The 22191-nt window shown below is 43.9% G+C and overlaps 1 non-coding gene across 1 annotated transcript; it reads left to right on the forward strand.

Moving 5' to 3' along the window:
• Window positions 1–21768: 21768 nt before the first annotated feature.
• Window positions 21769–21874, forward strand: LOC122044732. Its single transcript, XR_006129747.1, has one exon. It is a non-coding gene; the product is annotated as a small nucleolar RNA R71 (small nucleolar RNA).
• Window positions 21875–22191: the final 317 nt, after the last annotated feature.

Here is a 22191-nt window from a genome sequence, read left to right on the forward strand (position 1 = left end):
AAGGTGGCGGCCCTAGCTGAACCCAAGCTAGTAGGGCCGGCCATAATTAATTAAAAAGAAAATTTAATTTTAATGTTTATTATTATGTGGAAGATTTAATTTAAAGAGAATTAAAATTAAAATATCTCTCTTGTAAAAGATTTACAAAAGATTAAAGAAAGAGATTAGATCTCTTTCCTTATTTGTAGATTGGAGAGATGTTTTATTTTCTCTTTAAAATTATTCACATGTTAATAAAATTAAAATTATAGATATTTCCTTTTATTAACCATGAAGAGATTTTAAAGAGAAATTTTATTTTTAAAATTTCCGGAAACAAATAAGGAAAGTTTTAATTGTTGATTGAAACTTGTCCAATTTGCTTCCTATTGATTTGGCCGACCATCATTGTTTAATTGGGAAATATTATTTTATTTTTCTCAATTAAATCATGTCAAGGAAATTAAGGAAAATTTATTGTAATTAAATTTCCTAATTTACCTAGGCCAAGGAATATAAAAGAAGGGGTGAGGTGCCTTCACAAGACACAACATCTATTATTTCCTCTCTCTCTTTTGTTCCTTGGTGTGGTGGCCATCATCTCCTTCTCTTCCTCTTGTGGTGGCCGAACCTCTCTCCCTCCCTTGGAGTTCTTGTGGTGGCGGATACTACTCGGAGAAGAAGAAGAAGAAGGAGAGAAAGCTAGCATCTCTTGGAGCTTGGTTAGTATTTTGGTTTTCTCCTTGGTAAAGTTCTTCCTTTGTGGCCGAACCTTGCTTGGAGGAGAAGAAGGTGGTTGGTGGTTTCTCATCTCGGTAGATCGTTGCCCACACAACGTCCGAGGTTAGAAGAGGAATACGGTAGAAGATCAAGAGGTTTTTCTACAAGGTATAACTAGTAATTTCTATTTCCGCATCATGCTAGTTATTTATGGAAATAATACCAAATACAAGAGGCTTACGTTCTAGTATTTCGAATATGTTTTTCAAGTTGTGTTCTTTGTTTCTTTCTTTTCCTTGTGATTTGATTGTTCTCTTTGGTTAACCTAAAGTTATTTTAGGAAATTAAATATTAGCTTTCTATTAAAGGTTTTGTCTAGTCGGTGGTGGTTGCTCCCATATCCAAGAAGGCCATGTGCCTCGCCACGTCAGTACTGGGAACCTTTTATGAAAATTAATATTTAATGGAATTAATAACTTAAGGAGACTTGGGTCGAACGTGTTAAGTTCCGCAGGAGATCCAAGTCAAAACCTAAAAGAACAAATAGATTAAGTTTTGGATCAAACGTGTTAAGTTCCGCAGGCGATCCAAAATTTAATTTAAAAGAACACATGGTAGCTAGGAAAAGGTTCAGACCTTTGTACAAAATTTTTGTACAGTGGAACCTATAGGTTTTCCGAGTAGCAACCAACAAGTTCCACATCTATCAAACTCTTCAATGAAGAATTCTAGTACAAACTTCCATCTTACATCCCCATGAATGAATCACAAGCCACTAATGCTCTAAATAGCTTTGCTAGTTCAACAAGGATCAGTTCAGTTTTTAATGGTAAACTCATATCTTGAACCAGTCACTAACCAACCAAACCAATAAAAAAATGGGTATATCACAAAATCCCAAATGAAACCAAATCAATTGCCCCCAATTCCCATTTATTGTGTCTTTTGTCATAATTTCTCAATAACTTCTAATCAATCTGGACAAACCAAATAGTATAGGTAAAAGCACAAAAGAAACTTTAATTGCCTAACTTGGAAGCCAAGCTTAAAGACACTTATTATCAAGTACTGGAATATTCAGGCTTTTGCTATAAATGATGAATATTTTGATGTAACAAGCTTAAAGACACTTATTATCCAAGAAGGAGAAGATTTAGTAGTGGTAGATCGCTAAGACTAGATTTGGATTAGTTGCCTTAAGAGGCGAATACTAAGTAAAAACTAAGGTGTTGTGCATGTAACGTCAAGTTTAATTTGATTTAAGTATCTCATTGTGCATTCAAATGATGAGTACACAATAGAGATTAAGCAATCAAAGCTATTCACTCCCCTCTATCTTGCACCAGTCCTAACACTTACTTCATCTCCCACCTTCTCCACATCTTTGTCGAGCAATCCACTCAGCTACTATTTTTTATTTTCCTATGATAGTGTTAGGATATATGTTCAATTTGCAGCAAATAATGTTGTTAATTGCGATCATGCTTAAGTTGTTGTATCTTACATAATAAATGTCCAACATAATCTCAAAGCTACCGTTGAAAGGGATAATCTATTTTAAAAAACAAAAAATTGTTGAAGAGAGACCTTTTTAACAAAAGACGATTACGCTCACCCCATATGCCAAAAGGTGTAAATCATAAAGTCAACTTATAATCGATCGCCAAATGGTCAAAGGGTGAGAGGAGGTCGAGAGACCTTGATAGTACGCAATGGAAAAGATTGTTATATAATTATTGATAATTGATAAGCATCTAACTATGATAGAAAGTGTCCAAATTATACTCCAACCCTTCTATTTACCTATTTGAGTTGATTATATATTTGATGATATTAAAATGTATCTACTCAAACTATTACAATCCTTCAGTGGCAACGACAAGATTCTATCAATGTATTTCATTGTTATTTTGTTTTAGAATTTCCAAGAATGGAAAGATATCAAGATCAGTTCTAATTACATTGTACAAATAAAAAAAACGAGTAAATCCGAGAAGGCCCAAATCAAAACTAATTACGCGGGCGCATCAAACTCGCAAGCAGATCATCCGGTTCCGTCTCCACGTCCCAACCCGTCGGCACTATTTCCATGTCCTCAAATCGAAGCTCCGCAAACGGACCAGCACCCGCCGCGGCGCCGTCGTCATCGCACTCCGACGGCGTCCGCTCCAACTCCTCGATCAGCTCCGGGTCGAGTTCCACGGGCGCGTCGTGGTCGATCTCGTCGATGTACGCGTCGGGGTCGGGCGGCGGGACGGCGCTGCGGCGGCCGTGGTACTGGTCGAAGTATCGGGCCTTGGCGTCGCGGAGGGCCTCCACCGCCGCCGAGTCGTCCCACTCCGCCACGCTCTTCACGAAGCTGCAGGGCCTCATGCAGCGCAGCCTCTGGAACGGGATGCCGCACGCCTTTCGGTAGAACGACATCTCCCATAGAGGCACCGGGCCGTCACCGTAGCTGTACGGCTGCTGGCGGCACAGGAGGAGGCGCGGCGGCGATGGTGGCGGCGGCTGTGGCCGTGCGGGGGCGATGCTGCTTTCTCTTCGCATCATGGCTCCTTAATCAATTTGATCGACGCGATTGATCGTATGAATATATAGATTTCGATAGCGAAGGCAGCGGTAAGTTACAGTTAACGATCTGTTGCTAGGCTTAGCGCGCGATAATTTTTTTCCGTTTTTTACAAAAATCTTACCCTCGGAAACGTAGATCCATGCCAAAAGTAGAAATAAAATTTAAAACAAAATTTAAAAAAACAACACGTGTTATTATTATTTATAATTTGACATCATTTTAAAAAATTATAATGGATTGATATTAGGTTCGTAGATCTGGTGAGTTTGGAATTGATATATGAGTTTATATATACTAGGCTTCCCTGAGCATCTAATATTATTTTATTTTTTATTTCCATTTTCTGTATCTTAAATATTAAATTCTAAAGAAATTTAACATTAAAGGCACTCGGATAAAATTTATATGACAACTTAATTAAGTTTTCTAGGTCTAAGAAAGATTCTATTTTTGTCTCTTTTATTTTCACGAAATTAAGAAATGTCTCGTAATTTAAGCTTGTAAAACCTTGTTGACTGAGTTGGGCTGGAAAATTGAAAGTTTGTCAGAAGGCCCGACATTATCGAAGAAGTTTGTTTTGCATGTCTATTTGCCTTGAATTAAAAACAATCCAAGTTGTACAACTAAGTAAAATCTTTCGTCTCCTTACTACCATTCATTTTATTTTTATTATTTTAATTAGTGTGTGTCATTGTTAAGTTCGTTTGCAAAAGAAGTCATAATTTTGATTTCTAAGTCGTATTCATCCCCTCTAGTCGGTCCAATTAATTCAGTAAATGGTATCAAAATTCAACCGTCTTAGAAGAACCAACTATACACCGACTAAAGCAACAAGAAGAATGATCAGATCAAGCATTCATCCACTAAAGTTTAAACGGAAGTTAGCACTTTGGAAGCTACGAGTGGAGGTATTTTTTAAAATAAATTTTGATATTTTGTCAACAATTAAATATGATTTTGAAACACCAAAGGACGAGAACAAAGAAAAAAAATGGAAGAGCTACTTTGGAACAAGAAGTAGAAAACCGACTTTGTGACTAATAGTAAAATTTGATGGTACCGGTTCTTGAAGATTTTGTGGCAAACTACTAGTGAATTTCTAGATCAACAAGAGATATTTCCAAACGACAAGAAAACATCTAAAGTAAATTCCTCGTTATAGAGTCATTCAACTATTTCTGACAAGTCAATTCTTAACCTTAACCGTCCAAGATAGTTATGATTCATGATTCGGAATAGTTGGTTCATAATTCGATTTATTATTTGTCACGATTTAAGATCATTATTATTTTAAAAATTATAAATTTATATTAAAAAAATAGCTTGCATGTATTTAAGTGGTCTACATATCATCATTAGCTATTCTTTATATCTCAGGTGTCGAAACTTGCTTTATCATCGGTAAATTGAATTGTTGGGATCGTTGGACCGACTAGAAAGGAGGGTTGAATAGCCCTGCACAAGATAAAAGAAATACCCTTCTCGGAGTTTAAAATAACACTTGCATAAATAATTAAAGAAATGAACTAAAGGACGAGGCTCACGATTTTTATTTGATTACAACCGGGGAGGTTGTTAATCCAAGAAAGTCAATGCACTAACGATCTCCTTCAGGCGAAAAAGCCTCTTATAGCAGTGACAATACAGAAAAATGAGAAACTAAACTAACAATGAAGAGCGCACAAGTGTTGTATTACAAAATGCTTGTTGTTATTTAGCTTCTGGACCAATGTTGTATTTATAGTCTTGGTCGGGGCGCCTAGAAGAGTTCCAAGCGCCTGGAGCAGGATAAAATCTTATCCCCGACGCAACGATCAACATCCACGTCGAGTGGATAGAAACTCGGTTCCGGGCGCCCAGAAGGGTTTCGGGCGCCCGAAATGGGTCCGGGCGCTTGGACCCTTAAAGTCAACCTCATTGACTTTTTCGATCCGGACCCTATGCTCCGGTTCATGTCACCTTGGTCCGGGTCTTACGTCCGACTCCGCTTGCTTGGGTGATCTCAGTCATCCAGAATAAGGTTCGCCCAAACCCAACTTTCGACCTTCTCGAGCAGGCTTCTGCTCCGGCTTCTTGCCCCTCGGAATCGTCGCGTACTTCATTCTCGTCCGCCAGCATACTTATCCGCAGCTCTTCCTCCTTCGGATGCACTGAGCTCGTTGGCTCTCTCCCGTGCCGACCTTCTCGCTGGCTGCATCTCTTACTCGAGCAATCTTCCGCTCCGGCTTCTCGTCCCTTGGAAACACCACACGCTCCCTTCTCGTCCGCCGGTGTACTCTTCCACAGTACCTCATCTCTCAGACGCACCGAGCCCGTCGGCTCTCTCTCCCGTGCCGTCCTTCTCGCTAGTTGCGTCTTCCGCTCGACTTCCTATGCTCTTAAGTTCCTACACACTTAGACACAAGGTCAACCACCATAGGACCTAACTTAACTTGTTTGATCATATCAAAATAACCAAGGGTTCCAACATGAATATCGTGATTCTCATTTGGATTTCCTTATCCTTCTAAAATTGAAATGATGAACGTTCTCCTTTTATTATAATTATAAAGTTGAAGTCTAAATAATTGAAATTTCGGGATTGAAAGATGAAAGTGGAGAATATACTATGAAAATGATAAAATGAGTTCTTTATTTATAGAATTTGGAGAATAACGGACACTAAATTATAGTTATTGATAAAAAATATCAAATAATTTGAACTCCTGCCCTAACTATCAAAACTATCAGTTTAACGATCAAATTTTTATTATTATTTTTCTTTAACTTCTAAATCGTACTAGTATAAACGAATTGTTAGAGTTAAAAGAAATTATTTACGTTCTTAGACCTTGCAGATAAAAGTATTGAATAGTATTAAATAATTAACTAACAAATACAAATGTCAATTTATTAGTCTTGTGGATAGTACATTTGATTCTCATATGAGAGACCTAGGTTCAAGTCCAACTATTGTAATTTTTATCTGTTCTTTCTGTGGATTCTTAATCCTAAAATAAACATTTTAAGATGTTTTTAGAATTTGTTATAGTAATTAGAGTTTCTATCAGCAAATGAAATGTTGTGAATCAATTGGACCCAACCAATCGATTGATAAGATAAAAAAAATGTTTTGTAGGTTTAACTGACAATCGATTGAAGAAGTTTATCACTCGATTGGTAGATGAAAATCAGTCTGAATACAACCTTATAAAAGAAGGTTTTTGTGAAGATTTGATGGTGCCAGTTCTTGAAGATTTTGTGGCTAACTGCTAATGAATTTCCGAATCAACAAGAGACATTTCTAAGTATCAAGAAAGCATCCAAAGCAAGTTCCTCATTATAAAGTCATTTTTTATTTTGTTTGTCTTTGTGTTCATTTTCTTGTTACGTTCTTTAAAAAACATGTTATAAAAGGATTTTCCACCGCCGAGAGGTATCTAAAAAAGACAAGTTTATAGTAGAGAGAGATCACTAGGAAAAGATCTTGGATTAGTCACCTAAAAGGCGGATACCAAGTAAATTCTGAAGTTGTGTATATCGCGTTGGTATTGATTCAAATTTCCACTGTGCATTCAAACGGCGAGCACAAGATCAAGACAACAAGTGATCAGAGCTATTCACCTCCTCCAGCTCGTACGTATCCTAACTGTTGGTGCAATCAACCTCTAGGGTTTCGATGTTTGACAATATATCTAAGTCTGGTCAATTTGACCAAGGGTTAATCCAAATAAGACTTGATGTTTGGAAGAGAGAAGTCTAGTCAGGATTAGATGACTAGCAAGGATAACCAAAGGATAGGCAAGTTAGAGGTCTACTGAGTGACTAGTCCTAATTGGAAGTTAGGCGAGTAGAAGTCCTAGTGACTGAAGTCGAGCCCTAGTGAGTGAAGCTAGATAGTGGTAGTCTAGGTAAGTGAAGTCGGACCCTAGTAAATGAAGTTAGGTAGTGGAAGTCCTGATGAGTAAAGCCGGACCCTAGTGAGTGAAGTTAGGTAGTGGAAGTCCTAGTGAGTGAAGTCGGGCTCTAGTGAGTGAAGCTAGGTGGTGAAAGTCCTGGTGAGTCAAATCAGACAATGGAAATCCTAATGAGTAAAGCTAGGCAACCCTAGGGGGAGGGAACTCTAGGTAATGAGAAGTCTTAGAGGAGTAAACTCCAAGCATGTGTGACCGACTAGTTTTCGATTGACCACATGTGGTCGACCGGATCAGCAAATCCTAAAATCTGTTAACACTATTTTACTTTACTATTTTATCTATTATGCTAACTCAGTGTTGTAGGTAAGCCTTAGTAGATCAGCTTGGTCAGATACTAAGCAAGACCAAAGAAAGTCTAAATAGGTCTAGAGGACCAGATATTTAGTAGGTAAGTGGAGGTAAGTCACTGGAGGAGAGTGACTCAGTGAGGGCGCGTCCCGATTGAGGGGATAGTAGGCGTTGATCTAATTTAGGTCCATTTCAAAATCCTAAATTAAGACTTTAACTAGTTCCTAATTTTGGAAGGACAGGAGCTAATTATTACTGCTTATTATTATTGTACTAACTTTTTTTGTGTAGGTTAGATATTTTTGTATTGGACTAACACATTTTGCAGGGTAAAAGGACCACAAAATACCTCAAGTTAACAGTATTCGACGCGCCTTCAGGAGCTTAGAAGGCACCTTGAGTATTGTTCATTGAAGGCGTCTTCGAGTGCATGGAAGGTGCCTTCAGTCGGATAAGGTAGAAGGCTTTGTCGACAATAAGAGCAGATTTATCGGGATAAAAGTTTGTCTATGGAAGGCATCTTCAGTGCTATGGAAGGTACCTTCCATCCCTTTTAAAAGGACTATTCGACCAAGGCATTGGACACAACGATTCTACAAGCTTCTACGCGCCTGTTTGGCATTTCAAATGCTCTGACTTCCTGTTGTTATCCTGCTATGACTCTACTACGACCGACTACTACTGAGGAGTCATCCAACACCAAGCTTGAGCTGATTGTCTACAAAGATTGTTGGGTAACGAAGTTTAATTTCTACAAAAAAAAGGAAAGTGTAGCTGTTACACTTTTTTATTCTTTTATTGTCCTCAATCCCCTCTTCCATCAGTTTTGGAATAGCTATTTAGTGGATTATCCATCGATAGGTTTGTGAAACCTGAGTCTTAGAGTAGGAGTCGCTGAAGGCTCCAAACCAAGTAAAATCGAACATGTACCTTTTTACTTGCTGATCCGGCGGTGAGAATGGGGGGCCCACAGAGGGGGTCCCGTCCGAGCAGCGCCAGAGATTACCCAGCCAAAGGTTTGGGTTTCCGACGCCAAAGCAGTAGAACCGGAGCCGAGTGGCCGAGCGGAGGTGTCCGCTCGGCCGAGGACAGAATGGCCGAGCGGGGGTGTCCGCTCGGCCGGAATCATGGCGAGGGAATAGTGATTAGCCGAGCGGCCTATTCGCTCGGCCCGGGATATGGTATGTCAGCAAAGGCATGATGATCAGATTGTGCGCAAGATGGCACTATTAAAGGTCATACCATCACGTCATGGAAAGGTTGATACAATAGTGGGATGGCCTTATGGATGCCCTTCTGACAAGCCCACACCTAGGCATGGTCGAGAGCAGGTGATTGTTTCAACAGTATGGTCTTATGGATGCCCTTCTGACAGGCCCATGCCTGGGCATGGTCAAAAACAGATGATTGCTTCAATTGGTGTGCCCAGGCTCCTTCGAGAGGTCTATATAAGGCCTCCACTTCTTCAACCGGAGGTACGCGAGTCTTCATCCGGTAGCCACTTTCTTCATCTATTCCCTCGCCTGACTTGAGCGTCGGAGGGTCGTCGCCGGGACACCCCTCCCGGCTCGGTTTTGTTGCAGGTTCACCGGAGCACTCGAGGATCCATCAGGGAGCGCCACATCCCCAGCGTCCGTTGACTCCTGGTTCGGACAGGATCAATTTGGCGCCGTCTGTGGGAACGCTCCTGCATCCGAACGGGAACAATGGACGAGGCTGGACGACAACACACGGTGACGCTTTCCACGGAAGAACTCGACGCTCTGGTCGAGATAAGGGCCGCCAAACTTGTGGAGCAAAAACAGAAAGCAGCAGCCGAGCGGCCGGAGCAACAAGCAACGTCTCTGTATTCTGCGCGCTCGGCTCGACCACTTGGGAGGAAGTTGGCCGGATGAAGTGTCGGGCGTTTTATGGGCCATCCGAACGACTCCTAAGGAAGGAACGGGCGTCACACCTTTTCATCTGGTGTACGGCGGCGAAGCGGTCATTCCGGTTGAAGTCGGCGTCGAGTCCGTCCGGGTCCAATGTTACGATGAAAGCAACGCCGAGCGGAGGAACATGGAGCTGGATTTGGTTGATGAGCGGGCCAAGGCATCCGTTCGGCTGATGGCGTACCGTCAACGGATGAAGCAAAACTACAACCGGCGCGTAATCCCCAGATCATTCCAGGTCGGCGATCTTGTCTGGAAGAAAGTCAAGCTGGTCGGCGACGTCAGCAAGCTCGAAGCTCCGTGGGCAGGCCCCTTCAAAATCATCGAAAAGCTCCGCTCGGGCGCGTATTATTTGGAGGACGAGGACGGTCGACAGCTAGACAGGCCATGGAGCGCGAATCACCTCCAGCCTTACCGGGCAGGGTGAAAGGTGTGCCAATGTAAATCATCTTGTGTACTTTTTTCGACTGAATACTTGAAATGCAGAAATGAAAAATCAAGAGAACAAATACAAGGCATCGTCAACGAGGAACGAAGGCCCCGCGCCGTTCGGCCGGAGGTAAATTGGTCGAGCCGAGCGCTCGAAAAACGAAGGCCCCGCGCCGTTCGGGCGGAGGTAAATTGGTCGAGCCGAGCGCTCGAGGAACGAAGGCCCCGCGCTGTTCGGCCGGAGGTAAATTGGTCGAGCCGAGCGCTCGAGGAACGAAGGCCCCGCGCCGTTCGGCCGGAGGTAAATTGGTCGAGCCGAGCGCTCGAGGATCGAAGGCCCCGTACCGTTCGGACGGAGGTAAACTATCCGAGCCAAAATGCTCAATGCTGAAGACCCCGTGCCGTTCGGCCGGGCGTACGATACCCAAGCATCGACACAAAAACCGAAGGCCACGTGCGGGAAGTAAAGTGGTGTAATATGGCGCTAATTCTGTGTATATTTTCTGTTAGCCTATATCCTCATAATGCAGGAAGCAAAAGTGATAAAAAGGATGACAAAAAGCTTCTCCGTGCGGAAGACCGTCTAGCTCAGACGTTAAACCGTAGAGACGAGCCGGCGTCTATAAACTCTCCGAGCGGAAGACCGTCTAGCCCAGACGTTAAACCGTAGAGACGAGCCGGCGTCTATAAACTCTCTGAGCGGAAGACCGTCTAGCCCAGACGTTAAATCGTAGAGACGAGCCGACGTCTATAAACTCTCCGAGCGGAAGACCATCTAGCCCAGACGTTAAACCGTAGAGACGAGCCGGCATCTATAAACTCTCCGAGCGGAAGACCGTCTAGCCCAAACGTTAAACCGTAGAGACGAGCCGGCGTCTATAAACTCTCTGAGCGGAAGACCGTCTAGCCCAGACGTTAAACCGTAGAGACGAGCCGGCGTCTATAAACTCTCCGAGCGGAAGACCGTCTAGCCCAGACGTTAAACCGTAGAGACGAGCCGGCGTCTATAAACTCTCCGAGCGGAAGACCGTCTAGCCCAGACGTTAAACCGTAGAGACGAGCCGGCGTCTATAAACTCTCCGAGCGGAAGACCGTCTAGCCCAGACGTTAAACCGTAGAGACGAGCCGGCGTCTATAAACTCTCCGAGCGGAAGACCGTCTAGCCCAGACGTTAAACCGTAGAGACGAGCCGGCGTCTATAAACTCTCCGAGCGGAAGACCGTCTAGCCCAGACGTTAAACCGTAGAGACGAGGCGGCGTCTATAAACTCTCCGAGCGGAAGACCGTCTAGCCCAGACGTTAAACCGTAAAGACGAGCCGGCGTCTATAAACTCTCCGAGCGGAAGACCGTCTAGCCCAGACGTTAAACCGTAGAGACGAGCCGGCGTCTATAAACTCTCCGAGCGGAAGACCGTCTAGCCCAGACGTTAAACCGTAGAGACGAGCCGGCGTCTATAAACTCTCCGAGCGGAAGACCGTCTAGCCCAGACGTTAAACCGTAGAGACGAGCCGGCGTCTATAAACTCTCCGAGCGGAAGACCGTCTAGCCCAGACGTTAAACCATAGAGACGAGCCGGCGTCTATAAACTCTCCGAGCGGAAGACTGTCTAGCCCAGACGTTAGACCGTAGAGACGAGCCGGCGTCTATAAATCCCCGAGCCGAAGACCGACGAGCTCCGTCGTTAAAGATCGAGAGCCGCGTCGACCGGCTATAAATATCCGCGCCGATGAGCTCCGTCAGTAAATATCAAGAGTCGAACCCGCGACTGTGAGCTTACTGGACGAAACTAAGGACACCAAATAACGAGCGTTCGCAAGTACTAAATTGATTAAGTCCGATCGGCTATCAGTTTGCCAATACTTCACATTCATTGAATGCAAACAGCATAGCCAAGCGTTAAGCGATTTCGAGGAAAACAAGTCAACTGATTAACCTAATCGGTCGCCTAGTGGGCAACACGTGGAGCTTAACTGACTCTACAGATAAGCACCAAATAGACAAAAGAACACAACCATGCCGAACACAAAGGGCAAACAAAAATACAAGCAGAGGAACACAACTATGCCGAACGGCACGTACAAAAATTTTACATCCTCAAAACGGATGAGAAAGTACTTGGAAGAACTCGCCTCACTCCGGGTCCTCAAAATTAAAAAAGGCGTCCGGGATATCGTCAATCATAGCCGCCAGATCTGAAGAGGGAATGCTCAGGTCAGCAGGAAGGTGCCCTCCCTTCTTCCAGTACGCCGTGGTGACCTTGACCGCCTCGGCGAAAGTTGAGGAGACGTTGCCACCAAATTTTGCGCCGAACCGCTCCGAGCGGAGGTATTCTTGGCGCGCTGCTACTAGGTGACTCGGCTCTCCCTCCTTGTACTTTTTGAGCGCCGCTCGGGAGGCAATCAGTGAATCTTGGAGAACTTTTTGGTCCACCTCCGCTTTAGTGCATTCAGCTGAGCGCCCATCCCGTTCGGCAGTTAATTGGGCTTCCAGATCCTTAGATTGCTGATCTAGGGCTCGGACTTCAACTTTCATCTTGTCCAGATCAGCGATCGCCCACTTCTTCCGGCTACTGGCGCGCTTCACGTCTGCGTCTCGTTTCTTCACCAATCCTTCAAGTCGAGCCACCTCTGTAGCCAGGTCGGCGGCCTTCTTCTGTTCGGCCTCGCGGGCTTGTTTCTCCCGCTCGGCCGATGGACGGCCCGAGACTTGGAGTTTTTCCATGAGATCCTCCAGCTCGGCTAGCCGATGGCTAGTGGCGATTTGCTCCGCCCAATGCTGTAAGTGAAATAATAAAATCAGAAACCAAACAGTAGCATGGCACAAGAAGAAAAATGAGCCTACCTGAGTGGCCTGCTGCATATGGTTATCGCCGAGCTGCTTGGGCGTCATGAGGGCCACCCGAATCTGGGCGTCCTCGAAAAGTTTGGCGAGCGGACCCGTTAAGGTTATTTCATGAACGGGGCTTGAGGGCCGATCGACAGACAACAAATATTCCTCCGATGGGAATCGAAGGGTAGTCTTGATGGTCGGGTGGCCGGCCGGCACTCCCTCAGCCGCAGTCGCCTGGCCCGAGGACTCCCCTATGGTTGAAGTCTCGCCCATCCGTCGTAAGCGACGACGAGTCCGTGGAGGAGAGCCAGAGGGCTGTGCGGTGGGCGAGACAACGGGGGTCCTGATCTACGACGGCGTGCGATCTGGCGAAGCGATCTCGATCGGCGCCTGTGGTTCGCCCCCTAAGGTCGGCGGAAGGCTGGAGTCCCTTCGACGTTTCCGCCGAACTTCCAGTGGTGAATCCCCGGCCTGGGGGACTCCCAGCTCTGCTGGAGCAGAGGAAACAGGATCCGCCTCAACCTCCGTTGAAGCGGCTGGGGTAACTTCTGTTTCAGGGGCGGACTGCGTCCCCCCCTCTCTTGTAGCTGCCGGGCGGCTGGGGATTAGACCCCGCTCGGCGAGTTCTTTTTTGGTAGCCGCCTCAATTTCCACGGCTCTCAATTTCAGATGATCAGTAGCCTTGGAGCGCCACATGACTTCAGCTGCAGTAGAAAAAATTAAAATCAGTTAGACAAAAAAGGCGAAGTGAGTAAAGAGTCCTTACCCATGCGGTAGGGAAGATTGGCCCGAACGGGGGATAATCCAAAAATGTACAACACCCCCTTGAGAAGTAACTGGTCGATTTTGTACCGCTGACCGGACAACCAGTTTGCCGCATGAAGGTAGGCTGGATTGCTTCTGAATTTACCGAGCTCCGGCTGGGTCGGAACAGCGGTCTGCCATTTGGTTCTGAATGCTGGCCGCTCGGGAAGTCGTATGTAGAAGAAGAACTCCTTCCAGTGCTTGTTAGAGGTTGGCATATTATCAAAAAATTTGAAGCCTATTCTACTTTGGAAAATAAAAGTGCCCAACTCGGATTGTTTGGGGTAGAAGAAGTAGTGGAATATCTTGGGGTCGAGGGGGATACTGTGCAGCCTAAAGAGGACGACCATCCCGCTCAGTAGCCTAAAGGAATTCGGCACAAGTTGGCCGAGCGGGATGCGGAAATAATTACAAACTTCCAAAATAAATGGATGGGTAGGAAATCTAAGGCCGCCCTGGAATTGGTCTAGAAAAAAACAAATGGTACCGATCAGAGGGTTATGGGGTCGGTCGGTCGGGTCGGCTATGACTATTTCATGGTCGTCAGGGATCCCGTAGGTCCTAACAACGCGCTGGGCGCGCTCCTCATCGAACCTACTTTCCATACTCATATACCATGGACTGTGAACATGGGTAGTGGGTTCGGAAGAGCTCGCCATCTTGAAGAGACAAAAGGATAGCAAGAAATCGGAGGAATGAGAACGAAAGAGAGGTAAAACGAGTAGGGAAGACCTAGTAAGCAAGGAAAGAAGGCTCACTAAGAAGGAGATGGGCGGAGAAGATCACCGGTGAGATGGTAGCCGCCGAAAAACAGGAACTGGATCGCCGGAGGCCGCAGCAGCAGAAGAGTCAGGAGGACAAAGCACGGACAAACGTGCGACTGAGGAGGAGAACTGAGGCTTTATACGGCCGAGGCCAATAGGCCTCCACCGTCCGATCCAGGTCGCGAGAAACAAGGACGTCATCGGGCCGTCCATTTCAAACGGTGGCGTCCCATCATAAGTAACGCTGCTGCCACGCAATGGTCGACGCGTGGCACTGAGTGATTCGGCGCATTTAATGTGCACAATACCACGCACGCGCAGCCTTAATGGAATAGATCGCCGCCGTTCCCGAGGGGATTCGGACAGGCGGCAACGACGGCAGGCGACAAGTCACATCTGAACAAGCGCTGAACGGCTTATTTCGGCGCACACGCCGAGTGACCTGTGGAATACTTTTAAAACAAAAGGCGACGAGCATCCGCTCGGACATACAGTCCAGTCAGTCGGACTCACTACCTCCTTCGACTAGACTTGAAGGGGAGGCAAGTGATCCGGCGGTGAGAATGGGGGGCCCACAGAGGGGGTCCCGTCCGAGCGGCGCCAGAGATTACCCAGCCAAAGGTTTGGGTTTCCGACGCCAAAGCAGTAGAACCGGAGCCGAGTGGCCGAGCGGAGGTGTCCGCTCGGCCGAGGACAGAATGGCCGAGCAGGGGTGTCCGCTCGGCCGGAATCATGGCGAGGGAATAGTGATTAGCTGAGCGGCCTATTCGCTCGGTTACGCTCCGCAAGTGTACGGAAATGTCGCAAGTAATATAAAAGATTATCGTATCCACAGGGACTGGAATAAATACTAGAAATGCCTCAATGCGAATTAGCTAAACAACTATCCAATCATTTCAAAAGCAAAGTAAAGGTAAACAAATCTAGTCTTAAATATCAACAAACAAGAGTCTAGTGTTTTGGGTTATGATAAAGGGAGATTCTAGGAGTTTCGGTTTCTTTGTAAGACTTCTTGAATGTAAATGGTTCATCAATTCTTATCCCTCAATTGCCAAACATGTAGAAAGTTGCCGGTTCCCTCTTGCAATAGACAACCGGCTAAGGACTGAGAAATGTATCTAAATAGGATTAATTAGACATGAACCTATGTTGTCCTTACACAGAAGTGCACCTATTACTATGCCTTCCTCGGATATCAACGTAGAAGCCCACGACTCATTAATCTATCAAGATACAAGCAGCTAGTCATAAAATCCATCCTACTCTCTTGAATATCCTTATTTCCTCTTCAAGATTATCTCTCAAACGTCCTTACACGGGCTTGCACCTGTCACGTGGATCCCTCGGATGATCGAGTGAGAGTTTATCTTTACAAAGTCCACAAGAAATCCAAACAATCAATCAAGAATGAGAATTAAGCACAAATCACCATTAATCATTCAAGATCTAATTGATACAAGCAAGTCAATGTCATTGAAACAAGAAAATGGCAAATCCATTAGAGATTACATCAATCCATCATACAAATACTCCCTTAATCCTAGAATACAAGATCTACTCCATGAATCGAGGAAGAAAACCCGAAGAAATAGAGATTACAAGCATTCCTTGAATCCCCAATCCAAGAAAACAAGAAGAGGGGAAAAGAGAAAACTTATCTACGAAGAAGCCTTGTCTTCGGATCCAATCCTCGCTCCGGAGTCGAAATCGTCGAGATCTCCCTTAGAATCGCCCAGAAATCCTCCCAAGAATGGGAGGAAACCACCAAATCTTGCTTTCTCCCAAAGGGGGAGAGATCCCCTTTCAATTCATGAAGAAGGGTTTAAATAGAGGAGGGAATCGGGCGCCACACGGCCCCGTGACACGGCCGTGTGAGATTCACACGACCATGTCCAGTTCCCTCTCTGCCAAAGCTGCACGGCCGTGTGACTCCACACGGCCAGAACCCTTCTGCTCTCTGGAAATGCTACACGGCCGTGTGGTGCACACGGCCACAGCCTGCTTAGTCTCTGGAAACGCTACACGGCCGTGTGGTGCACACGGCCGCAGCCTGCTTGGTCTCTGGAAATCTCACACGGCCGTGTAGACCCACACGGCCCTGTAAGGCTTCTGCTCTGGTTGGCTTCAAATCTTGACACGGCCGTGCGAGGTTCACACGGCCATGTCATCTTCCTCTTCTGTTGGTGCCAAACTCCACACGGCCCGAGCTCCATACCAGTGCAGGGCCGTGTGAGGTACACGGCCCGGTGCTTTCTCCCTTCGTTTCCTCCAATGGATGCTCAAAGATGTAGATTCTTCACCAAATCGACTCCTGTGTACAGAAAATGCACAAAAAGCAGATCTCCGAACCAAAAGAGTAAATATGCTAAAAGGAAAGCTGGAAGTATAAAAATGCATAGATCAAGCATGCTCAAAGTATGTAAATGTGCGTAAAAACATGCATAAAAGAGTATATAATCTACGCACATCACACCCCCAGACTTAAACCTTTGCTTGTCCTCAAGTAAAATGCTGCAGTCTAAATTCATATGTTCTACAACACATTCATAAAACCCAGTGCACTTTCCTAACTCTATCAAAAAGTTTCATTAACAAGCTTGATCATGGAAACAAGTAAAGTATGGTTCAAGCATAAGAATCTTGTGCACAGTGTAAAAGTAACTCAACACCCTTCAAGTTTCAATCCATGTCCTAGTCAAGTCGTCATCAAATTTGAATTCCTAATGTTTCCAGTGAAAGACAAGTAACCAGTGATAGACACTTACTTACCATTCACTTGGTTCATATTTCTCAACTAACCCAAGGTCTCAAAGGTGTGCTCAATCTCAAGAGAAGCTAAACAGTCATTTCCCCAGTAACCTAACTCGGTCTCAAAGGGGTGACTTGCTAGATTCCACTCATGACAACTGTTTTTTATATCCCTTATTGTTCATTTTTTTTTCTCTTTTTTTATAAGTGTTTGCATTGTGCAAAACTTATTCACAAATGTACTTTTAGCACACATGTTGGGATATTTTGATTTTTCCAAATGAGCTTTAATGATTTGAGCCTCATCCAGTAACCAAAATGAAAGTTGAGAAATCACCATGGAAACCAAGTACTAAGCAAACAAGATGAATCATGACTATTTCAATGACATCAACTATTCAAGCATCAAGCACAAGTGTAGTGAAGATAAAATCCTTAAGGTTGAACCAAAACTAAAACTCATCACCATAAGATTCTTAGCTTATTAATGCTTCCCAAGATAGAAAAAAGAACTACACAAAGTTTACTAGTAGCATCATGCGAACATCACGAATCGAGACAATAATCGTGCTAACATTTCACTTGAATCCAAGAAAGCATATAAGTGAAGATTTGATGTTCTCAAGATTTTTTTTTTTTTTGCCATGATTATTTCAAAAACAAGCAAAATAAAGCAACAAGCAAAGAAAATAAGAACCAACATGAAAAATTAATCAAAAACTAAAAACTGAAAACCAAACTAAACCATACATGACACCCCCCCAGACTTAAACTTTTCATCGTCCCGATGAAATCAGTATGGTGGAGGAGGTGGAGGTGGACAAGGGAAAGGAGGTCTACGACGTGGTTGGCCAATAGGAAAACTAGGAAAACCTGGAATCTCACCCAAGGATCTATGATACTCATATAAAGCATCAACTTGTTGGCTAGTAAGCGTCATGCTCTGCATAAAATCTCTCATCCTAGCCTGATCAGTATCATAATCCTGCACAAACTCGGCCACTTGACCTTGAAAATTCCTCGTAAACTGAAAATGATTTTGTACCTCCCTAAACTGATCATCAGATAAAGAGAAGCGCCCCTCCAACATTTTTCGTTGGGAATCTTGCTTCTCATGAAGTGATTCTAGAGACATACGAAAATCTGAAAAATCGAACCTAGAAGATCCCGTGCCATATGCAAAAGAATGCCTAGCAGGCTCCATGAAACTAGAAGGCTGCGTATGTCCAGATGACGAGGGCTCATGATGTGGCTCAGTGTCTCCAGGTATAGAAGGGTTATCCTCAAAATCTAACTCAGAAATTACCCAATTAGCCCGGTTACGAATAGTAGTTCGTTCAGGAAAAGGAAGGGGTAAAGGAGAACCACTCCTCCTAGGAAACGCGAAACCATTCTCATCCCGAACGATCATTTTCATAGCAAGACATGTATCAATGTCAATCATGTCATTACCATGAATTATTTCCAACCCATCAACATCAAGATTTAAATTACAAGCTATTCGGGTAATCAAACCACCAAAAACAATTGATCCCGATGATGCCCTAGCTGATCTCAATAAGGTTTGAACAAAATGAAAACCAGAGTCAAATTCAACCTTATAAAGCATAGCCCATAAAGCATAAAGCTCTATCTTCTTAACCACCCCATCACTCTCTCCCCTACCAAAAATAGTTTTACTCATGACTCTATGTAGATACCTAAAGATGGGGTTTTGCATATGGGAGGCCTTAGCTCTTGAAGGCTCATAAGGTTGATCTAACCCAGTTATTGCATTCCAAAAATGATTCCAATTAAACCTTGGATCAAACCTACGAGGGCTACCGGTGGTTATTCCAAAACAAGAATTAAAGTCACTAAATGCCCATAGAAATTCTTGATTCATTGATCTAAAAGAGATTTTTCCAAAATAATCATCTTCATTTGTAAAATGGACATCCAATGAACTTAAAAATTCCAAAACAAGACGAGGATATGTAGGCAAATGCGTGTACATAATATCACTCCAATCCAAAAACCCAATCATCAAATCTACATCTTCCCTAATTCCAAGCATATCAAGAACAGTTGGGTCCATATATCTAGTACACACAATCTTTCTATTGACAAGAATTGCGAATCTAGTTACTTGATCATCATTTCTAAACACAATATTGAATTCATTGTCATTACCTTCGTTGCGTGAAGTTCTTTTGCCTTTGCCCTTCACTAGTTGTTTTCCTTTGTCCCTTGTGGCTCCTTCTCCTTGTCTCCACTGGATCCACCACCTCCTTTGCGTAATCTCTTCAAAATATTGGACATCTTGATGAGTTTAGATAAGGGAAGAATTGTCTAGAGTTGTGGAACTCAAAGAACAAAAGATCTTAGGTTAAGAGAACAAAAAGTCCAAGTCTTAGAGAGGAGGAGAATCGGATCTAAGAGATCTTGAGAGATTAGAGAGGAGTTTTTAAGAGAATGGGAGAGAAAGTTATGTTTTGGAGAGTTGGGGGTGTGCGGAACACGGCCAAGATCTGGCCGTGTGAGGAGGTGGACTTTAATAGTTCTCCTACACGGGCCGTGTAGATCTACGACCTCCCCATCTTTCCTCTCGGGATTCTTTGCACGGGCGTGTAGATCCACACGGCCTCCCCTCTTCCTTCTCTGGATTCCTCGCACGGCCGTGGGACACGGCCTCTCCATCTTTCCTCTCGGAATTCTTTGCAGTGTCTATGACGGCCTATACCCCCTCGGAGATCCCACGGCCGGATGACACGGCCCAAACTCCCTTCTCTGCAGCCTTTGCTGGCCGTGTATAGCACGGCCCGACTGCTTTGCACCTAACTGAAAGCAGAATCAAAGAATGCATCAAACTAAAGAAATTACAATACAAATCAAAACTAACTAAAGAACCCTTGGGTTGCCTCCCAAGAAACGCTTGTTTAAGGTCTTTAGCTCGACCAAACTTAATCATTCGCTCCTTTTCCTCGCCCTTGGAGGACAGACATACTTTTCGTTTTTGTTGGGAGATCTTCTCCCAACATCCTCCACCACGATGTCTCCTTCATTTGGTGGCCTTCCATGAGGATGGAAATTCCATTCCTCAAGTTTATAAATGCTTGTCCTGCTACAAGCATTTAAAAGAGACGAGACATGGTTAGAAATATTAGATAAATCATATTCCAACTTTTCCTTACCAATTACCAAAGAAAGCTTATGGTTTTTGACATCAATTATAGCTCCAGCTGTAGCAAGGAAAGGTCTTCCTAATATGATAGGAATCCTAGGGTCCTCTTCCATGTCCAACACGACAAAATCTGTGGGAATAACATTCCCATCCACCTCTACTGGCACATCTTCTATAATACCCAAAGGGTACCTGCAGGAATGATCAGCAAGTTGAAGTGCCATAGTAGTAAGTTTAATGTTTTTGAGACCTAATTTATTACAAATTGAATAGGGAATGAGGCTAACACTCGCCCCCAAGTCACAAAAAGCTTTTTCAAAAAATTCTTTCCCTATGTTGCAAGGAATATAAAAGCTCCCTGGGTCCTCCAGTTTTGGAGAAGTGTTCTTTTCAAAAATAGCACTACATTCCTCACTAAGTACAATGGTCTCGACCTCTCCTCTTCTTCTCTTATTTGACATGAGATCCTTCAGGAATTTGGCAAATCTAGGCATTTGTAAAATAGCATCAATAAGAGGTACCTCTACACAAATTTCCTTAACTTTTTCTAGAAACTTGCCAAATTCTTCATCCTTCTTGAGCATTGTAAGTCTCTGAGGAAAAGGGACAGCTTTACTCTGATGGTTCAGTGGAAGAGTCTCTTCAACCTCAATGGTACTCTCCTCATTAGCTTGAATCTGATTTGATATAGGAGGAGAAAGCTCTTCTTCTTTTTGTTTCCCTTTTGAAGCAGTCACTTGGGAGTCTCCCAAGGTCCGTCCGCTCCTAAGCTTAATCCTATTGCAATGCTCCATAGGATTCACATCAGGTTTTCCTGGAAGCTGTCCTGGTGCTCTGGATGATGAGGAAGCTAGTTGGGCAATTTGACTATCCTGGATCTTTTGATGCTTTTCAGAATTATCCATTCTCTGAATGAGCTTTGCTAAATCTTGCTTCATTTCATTCTGATTTGAGATAATTTCTTCAAGCATCTTTTCAACATTTGACTTTGGTAAGCCTTGAGAAGATAGATGTTGAAAATTTTGTTGCCCAGCTTGAAAATTTGGTCTTGCCCCCATAGATGGTCCTTGATCTTGATTGTTTCTGTAAGAAAAATTTGGATGACTCTTCCATCCAGGGTTATAAGTATTTGAGTATGGGTTGTTCTGCCTTTGATTGTAGCTCATGATTGCATCGCATTGTTCAAGTTGATTGATTTGTGCAGTGATAGCTCCCAATGGACATGAGCCATTTGAATGCTCTGAACTCCCACATACTTCACAAGATGTACTAATAGCATTGACCATATTAGCACTAGTCCCCATATTCTCAAATTTCTTTGTAAGAGCATCCAATTTTGCAGACAAAAGAGTGACTGCATCTACATCAAACTTCCCTGATGCTTTAATTGTTGGGTTTACAGAGGAGTAGCCACCACTTCTTTCATTTGCCCATTGATGATGATTTTGTGCTACACTTTCAATGATTTCTTCGGCTTCATCTAAGCTTTTATTCATAAGTGCCCCTCCAGCAGCTGAATCAAGGGACACTTTGGTATGATAATTGATACCATTATAAAAAGTGTGCAACACTAACCATCTTTCCAACCCATGATGTGGGCATTGTCTGAGCATACTATTATATCTATCCCATGCTTCAAAAAGAGATTCTGAGTCAGTTTGCTTGAAGCTTGCAATTAAATTCCTCATATGAGCTGTTTTGCTTGGTGGGTAGAACTTATCAAGAAACTGTTGCTCACGCTGCTCCCAAGTGGTGATGCTATTAGGGGCCAAAGAATTCAGCCATTGCTTTGCCCTATCTCTTAGAGAAAACCCAAATAACAGTAATCTAACTGCATCTGAAGGAACTCCATTCATTTTCATGGTCCCACATATTTCATAAAAGACCTCTAAATGTTGATTGGGGTTTTCATGAGGTCCTCCACCAAATTGGTTCTGCTGCACCATAGATATGATTGCGGGTTTGATCTCAAAGTTATTAGCCTCCACTGAAGGTCTTGAAATACTA

Source organism: Zingiber officinale, chromosome 2A (genome assembly GCF_018446385.1).
Source record: "Zingiber officinale cultivar Zhangliang chromosome 2A, Zo_v1.1, whole genome shotgun sequence".
Taxonomy (NCBI): Eukaryota; Viridiplantae; Streptophyta; class Magnoliopsida; order Zingiberales; family Zingiberaceae; genus Zingiber; species Zingiber officinale.